The 7,762-nt window shown below is 49.0% G+C and overlaps 1 long non-coding RNA gene across 1 annotated transcript in view; it reads right to left on the bottom strand.

The window, feature by feature from the left end:
- Window positions 1-2,645: 2,645 nt before the first annotated feature.
- The window catches only part of LOC109311702, a 141,241-nt gene continuing 136,124 nt past the window's right edge, over window positions 2,646-7,762 (bottom strand). Inside the window, exon 3 of the long non-coding RNA XR_002101583.1 lies at window positions 2,646-2,702. This is a non-coding gene — a long non-coding RNA (uncharacterized LOC109311702). The remainder of the gene's footprint in view (window positions 2,703-7,762) is intronic.

The following is a 7,762-nucleotide window of genomic DNA, read 5'->3' as shown; positions in this document are numbered from 1 at the left end:
CTATTTTCTGCTGGTCCCCCCTGGTGAGTTTATAGATGGCCACCAGATACCCTCTCAATCTTCTCTTGTGAAGGTTGAATAGATTCATCCCCTTAAGTCTATCTTTGTAGGGCTTGGCCTACTGCCCCCTGACCATGCGAGTGGCCCTCCTCTGGACCCTCTCAAGGTTAGCCACATCCCTCTTGAAGTGCGGCACCCAGAACTGGATGCAGTACTCCAACTGCCGCCTGACCAGCACCACTGAAATGATGTCTGTGTGATAAAAGTGCTTGCTGAAATCTCTGTGAAAATTAGACCAAGTGTTTTTCTGTCATTTGTTCAGATATTAAGCTATATGTTGTTGTTAAGAGCCTAATTAAAGTGAAAGAGTAATGAGGCCTAGTAAATTTAGCAAGGCCTTGTAGAAATAGTGGTAGGCCCTATGGCATAGTAAAAATTAACCTTATCAGAAGACTGTAAGGCTTGTACTGCTATTGGTCAGTCCTAAGAATAATTATAAAGGGAGAATCTGGATGGCTGTAAGTTATTAGCATAGCTCGGAAGTTATAAATTGGCTGGCACATCCAGAAATCATTTAAAAGGAAGATGCAGCTCTCTAAAAGAAGCTCCTGATTTAAGACTAGCTGCTGACTTGGATTCGGTGGGCCCGTGGATCTCGAGGACCCTGAGGACCAGGGTCGTTCCCAGTACCCCTTGAACAGCGCTTATCGGGGACGCCTGACTTCACTGACCTTTGCAGAAGAGGAACTTGTCATACATCAGGCATCAGAGGGGATTGCAGATAAGTTGCTGATGCAAATTATTACTGTCTGTCATTGTAGTATTATCATTTAAGCATAGTTGTGTGTTTGTTAAGTCAATAAACCTTTCTTACCTTTCTACCCCCCCGACCACACTCTCAATCCCGAACCCTCTGCAGGCGGCTGAGACAGACGCACTACTCCAACTGCGGCCTGACCAGTGCTGCATAGAGGGGAAGGATCATCTCCCTGGACCTGCTTGTGATGCATCTGTAGATGCATGGCAAGGTGCAGTTAGCTTTTCTTCTTACTGTGTATCTCACTTCTTCACAAATTAATACGGAAATTCAATTTTAGCTCGTTTCTAATTACTATAGCATAGCCATGAATCACATAACATTTTAAACATATAGGGTGTGGTATGTGGTGCTGCAAACGTATCTTCACTGCCACATACTGCACAGTCAGGTGTTCTCCCTGCTGCAAGGGCACACGTTGCCCATCTGTGCATTGCTCCACGTTTTTTCTGCAAATTTTTTTGACCCCTGGATATCCAGGGTTCAAATAAAACCACAGGAGAAAAAAACAGAGCAGTGTATGCACCGGGAACCTATGCCGCTGAAAAGTGGAGCTGGACTTCCCAGAGCCATGCTGCAGCTGGCAGCCAGGCCCTGCCCAACAGGAGCGTCACTGGTGTAGCCCCAGGAGGCCCCCAGGATCCTAGGTAACACTGCTGGGGCTAGCAGTGCTGCCCCCAGCACCCCCTACTGCCCCCAGTGTAACTTGCCATGCACCAAAGCGCGCGCAGCATGGGCGTTCCCTGAGGACAAGTAGCTGTTGTGCAAGGTGTACCACTGCTACTTGTCCCCAGGGAACCAAATGTACCTGCTTGCCTGCATATGGCCATATAGGTTGAATTTTACAGACAATCATGTGAGGTGCAATTTCTATATGCAAACCTAGTGAAATTGGGTTGGGAAACAAATTGAGTTTATTATAAATTTTAGTTATTTCTGGGAGAACATAACAGCCTCAGGCACTTGATACCTTATTCTATTCAGAAGATTATAAAAAGAAGATACTTAGTTTTCCACCTCTCTGAATTTTTCCCTTCAAATTGTTCACATCATATAAATCACATTCAACTACTATCACTAGATTTGTAAAGATGATTAAGTTTATAAACATTTCAAGCTTTAAAACTGCTGCAAGAGTTTACTATGAAATGAAACTATATGAAATTGATTTTTTGCTTTTTCTATAAAAAAAAAAAGCTAGAATGTCAAATCTTTCTTCCTGCACACTTTCCTACCTTGACATTTATTCTCTTTGTAATTGTGCAAAAGTCACAAACTTACCACTTCAAATTATCTTACACATTAAGAATAATGACTGAATGACATAATTTCAAACTCTCTTCCATTATATTCCTCTCTATATTGAGAAACAGCTTTAAAACAGATACACTGATCACATTCATATGGCTTATATGTCTACATGAAAACCAACAAAACCTAATAGGAAACAGACCCGGGTCTGAACCTTTTCTGAGGCAGAAACACATTTTCATAATTAACAATCAGAGTAGCTTAAGAATTAGGATATGTATCTTTAGAAGACAAGAAATAGTAACATTTTCCTACAAAGGTAATATCACAAAATTGTATGCCATCTCTAATCCTACTTCATCAACTGAAAACATATAATTTAAAATACAAGAATCGACTCACTTTGCAACAAATACCTAATTTTTCACTTCTTAGTTATTTTTGAGCTCCAATCTAGAGAAAAAACAAATAAGAAATCCTCTCAATCTTACATAATTTCACTTTCACATTTCCTTGTACTTCAAGACAAAATATCTTAGTACATAAACCCTCCCCACACAAAGGAAAATTAACATTTACCTGTATTCCTGTCTGGTAAAATACAGCAATGCTTTTGCAGTATGCCAGGCAGAACCTATTGCAATACAGAAACAAAAAGAAAATTAATGTCTTATAACTACTGGAAGAAAAACAACCATTACAAAAAACAACATTTGTTATAAATATTTGGTAAACAGTTCTTATGATACTACAACAAATCCCTTTTAGGCTAGGTACAACTGTTACACATAATTCAGATTAAGTGCTCATAAATCAAACCAAACGGAAGTTTGGGGTGCATAGACCAGACTGAAAAAGGCAGAACGTAGCATAAGATAGTCCTGGACTGATGTACACTCAAAGTTACGTGAATTAGGTTAGTCTGGTGCATTGAACTTCTGTACCAGATTCCCTACTGAGTCAAGCTGTGGTCTGCTGGCACCCCAGGATCCTTTGTGGGCCCCCAACTAGCCCCCACCTCACAAGGAGATGTGCTGGAACTCAGCCCATGCTTGGCTGCTCTAGCCAAGTGCACAGCTGGGCATGTCCCTGGGTTCTCCCAAATCCAAGCCAACAAAATCTCGGTCCCCAGCCCCACCTTGTTCTGTTTGCAGCCAGTTGTCACCCACAAGCAGATAGCGAGGGCAGGGCTGGAAGGTGGCAGGGAAGGAAACAGAGACTTCTGTGTTCCCTGCATGCACCCTGGGACCCATGTCTCCGAGCTATGCCCCCATATCCCATCACAAAACACCCAGAAACAGACCTGACATGGAGCCCAGGAGAACCCCTGTGTATGGGTGCAGCCTCACAGATCACACCCCTGGCTCCTGTACAAAACATCTCAGAGGCCAGAGCCAGGCACCCTGTCACCTGGACCCCAGCACAGATCCCCCCCCCCCCCGATCAGGAACCAGTGCAGGGCAGGTGGATCACCTCTGATAGTGTGGGGTGGCAGAGGGAATAACATTAGGACTACCTGTATGGAGGCAACTCTTTGGCCTCCATGGCTTGGCCACTGCTAGCAGGTACCTGGGCCATGGGCATCTGGCTTGCTGCAAGGCTTTTCTGCCCTGCACCTACAGGGTCAGAGTACTAGGATGAAGGAGTAAGGTTGGGAGTGGCATTGAATATCCAAGTTGGGGCAAGCAGGCAGATGCCTCTGGAAACATCAGGACCAGATAAGGCATGGTCAGCTGTCTCTGTGTTGCAGGCAGAGAACACTGGAGATTCCCGGCTGGGGCATAGAGCATTGCCAGAATCACAGGGTGTCTGCTGGAAGCCCCTAGAAAGTTCAAGGTTGTGGAGGTAGCATGACCAGTGGAGCCCCAGTCATGCTGGACTAGGGGCCACACCCAGATACAGTGAGAGGGAGACTCATTTGCCAGGACCTGCACCCTCATGCATCCTCCACTCCTCCCATCCATCCACACTTCCATCCTTCCACCACACAGCCACACTCCCATCTGTCCCACCTACAGCTGCAGAGACTCTACAGGCACTGCCACAGACCATGGATGACCCCCATCTCATCCTCCTCCACTAACCAACCCCAGTCATACAACCGGGAAGATGAGGGATTTCATTGTCAGCTTGGACAAGGAGGAGACTCAACACCATCTCTAGAAAGCGCACCACAACAGAGATGTATTCAAGTTCACTGCCTATCAGATGCAGGTGTGGGGCGACAATAGTGACTGGGAGCAGTGATGCATCAAGACCAAGTAGATGAAGAGTCAGCATAGGCATGTGCATGCTGCCAACAAAATGCCCAGGGCCAGAAGACAGACCATGACCTTCTACAAGGATATGTCCCCACTTCCTTGCCAAGGACACATCCCTCAAGATTTCACATACAAGATCTCATGACACCAGCAGGGGGCCAGAGGAGACACCAGCAGGAACCCCACTGGAGAAGGAGGCACAGGAAGGCCCTGGGAGAATGGGAAAACTGAGTGCCCAAGACCATGTCCCCAGGGGCCACAGGGCAAGAGCACAGATGATGGAGCTGGCCCATGAAGACTCCACTCTTTTGGTGCTGATCCCCACATTATCACACAATGTGGGAGCCAAGGTGCACCTACAATGGAAACAGCTCCCTTGACTTTTTCTAAGGTATATCAAAGAGCAGGGAGCATGGCACACAGGAGCTGGGGGAGAGCGCTGATGCCACAGCCATTGGGACCCAAGACCTGGAGTCTAAGGCCATGCCCTCCTTCTCTTATGGGTGGCCCCCTCCATCCTGGTCCTCAATCCTGTGGACCACTTTCAAGCACACGGGCCCCGGGACACCATTCCCCCCACTGCTGATATGATTGTTCTGGATCCATTCCTCCAACACCTCCTCACTACTTCACTCCCAGCCATGCAGAACACACCCCCTGCATCCCACTATCAGCACAGCAACCACTACAGAAGCACAGCCAATCCTTCCCAGACTTCTGATGATGACTCAGGCACTGAGCAAAGACACTGTGGAGCCCAGGAACGTGAGGCTTGCCCTCATGCCATATAGCCCTTGGAGGAAACATGGATCCCATGGGGAACTGGGGCAAGAAGGGGAAGAAGGGCGACCCACAGCCACTACAGGCCATCTCAACAGTCACAGCCCTCTCTCAGGTTGCTGTGGCCAAGAAGCCCAGAAAGGTGTTGGGACTTGGGGGCAGTGCAGGGATGGTGGGGCATTAGTGCAGGGATAGTGTAGGGTGAATCACCCCACTTTGCCCATTCATAGCAGGGGGCGGGGAAGGGCACTAGGTTCTCGAGAGGGTCTTTTCTTTCAGCACTGGGCAGACCAGCCCCCCCAGTCCTCCCTCCCATCCTGGAGTACAGCCAAGGTGCCAGGCTCCCCTTCTCCTGGCCTCAGACAGTTAGCAGCCCATCTCCCATTCTATGGGAACATAAATCTGCCTTATTCACATCTCCCTGCCTTATCTCTAGGGGCCTTGTTCAACTTGTATGAGAAGTGGGCCTTTTCAGCTCCTCATTGCAGCTGGCCAGAACAGTGGTGCTGAATCAGCTCCCCTTCCCTCATGCACTCACAGAAACATACTAAAAGGGTTTGTTGAGCTCTGCAGGTGAAGTGTGAAAAACAGGTACAAATGCTCAGCACCCTGCCCTGGCTGGCAGCTTAGCATCCTGCCCTGTTTGACAGCAGGCAGATCAGCACCCTGTCACAGGCCCACATGGCAGAGGAGTCAGGGACAGAAGATGCGTCTGTCTATCCAAACTACTAGAGTTGCAAAACAGCAGGAAAGAGAAAAATTCCCCCTTGCAAAAGAACCCCACTTCCTCCTTCTCCCCTTCCCTCCCAGTCCAAGAAAGGCACTGATGTGATGACAGGAGTCCCACATGAGAAGAACTGTTATCTCAGCCACTCTGGTCTCACTGCAAAGGTGACTCCTGAGTTGTGCACCTGGAGACGCTGGCAAGTTACATTTCAGTACTTTCTGCCTCCCATCTGATCCAATTGTGGGAAAGTCCATAAGTACCACTTGATTCCAAGTCTCCTGGTGCAGGTAGTCATTGTACTGACCTCTCCAGACAGCCTCCACCCCCACACCCCTGCAGTCATGGCCCTGTCTCAGTTCTGGATGGCTCATGCCCTATCCCAAACCCTGAAACAAAAGCAATCCCCACCCCACTTTCTGCAATTGTGGCCACACCCTGGTCCCAGACCCTCCCACTCCACAACCCCTAAAAGTAAATTAACCCCTCCTCCACCTCCTCCTGGAGTATTCATAAAAGAACAGTGTTGGAAAGCGAAACATGATGCATGGCAGGACACTTATTAGGTGACCGGGGTCTGGAGAACCACTCCCGGAGTCTGGTCATGGGCTCAGCAGCGTATCAATAGTAGTGGCAATGGTGAACTATTCTTAGGGTGTCAGCTCATCATTGCAGAGCCACAATAGCACCAGATGTGCATTCTTACATTGAGTGGCAACCTGGGCTTCACTGGTGTGCTGTCACAGCAGACAGCTTCCTCCAGCTGCCAAGCACTTTCTGGGAGACCCTATCCTGCAGCAGGAGCACAGCATATTGACTGGGGGTCCGCCTGAAGTCGTGGAAAAGCTCATCCCTCTAGGCCTAACCAACTATCACCAAGGGAGTGTCAGGAGTGAAGACCTGGTGTGGCAGGGATGGAAAGCCAAACTGTCTCTCCTGTAAGGGAAGCACAGGGGAAGGGGGCAGCACAAGCACTTGGCTGTCCCAGTGGAGTCTCACCAGGGCCATGTCAAGACATAAGTGCTGTTCCCACAGGGCCCAGTGCTGAATCACCTCTCCTGAAAGGGAAGGACAGAGGAAGGGGACTTCTGCTGGCATCCCTGGAGTGGTCAGTTCCTGCCCACTCCAGGTATGGTCCGAGTTCCCAGGGGATCCTCTGAGGGAGTGGAGAAGGTGCCGATAACAGTGACTGCAGAAGAACCCAGGCACTCCCTCTCCAGCAACTGTCCTTGCCCCACTGCCTCCTGGTGGAGACCAGCAGCATGGCTTCCAGCACTGGGGAGGAAAGGATCTAGGCAGGGGATTTACCATAGCTCCCTCAGTGTCTCCATGTGAGTGTCCAGATGAGTGCTGGGAGGGTCCAATACTTCATTTTATGTTTAATACTTCATTTTATCAGCAAAAATTGGAACTTCATGCAAAGGTTCTCCTCTGGCTGATTGCAGAGACCACACCTGTGTGAGGGAGGATGGCTCATGGGCAGAATGGTGGACATGACACATGGACAGAATGGTGGCTTAAGACTGGGTGCATGATGGGTGTTCATAGGAGGCACTGAAGAAGGAAGGAAGAGATGCTGCAGGCCTTGGCTGCCACCTCCAAGCTCTGTAAATGCACAACGACTCCTGGCACCAGCTGTGGGACTGGCATGAGGAAAGACTCTATATGTGGAGGGGGGATATGCTCAGGCTGACAGATGTGTACACCTCGGCTGTCAAGACACAGGACTAGGGGGTGGAGATGGCCCCCTGCTGTTTAGAGGAGGCAAGCCACAGCACTGCAGAGCTAGCAGAGGCAAGACACCAGGATAGGGAGTTTATGGCCAGGGTTCTCAATTGCTTTGTGTCCACCTATGATGCCCCTGACTGGCACTAGCACTACCTCCTGCAGAGAGCTTGTAATCCTTCTGGCCGGGAGTGGCAGGAGATG

Source organism: Crocodylus porosus, unplaced genomic scaffold (genome assembly GCF_001723895.1).
Source record: "Crocodylus porosus isolate Cpor-Errol unplaced genomic scaffold, CroPor_comp1, whole genome shotgun sequence".
NCBI classification, from domain to species: Eukaryota; Metazoa; Chordata; order Crocodylia; family Crocodylidae; genus Crocodylus; species Crocodylus porosus.
This window is presented reverse-complemented; position numbering and strand designations above follow the sequence as displayed.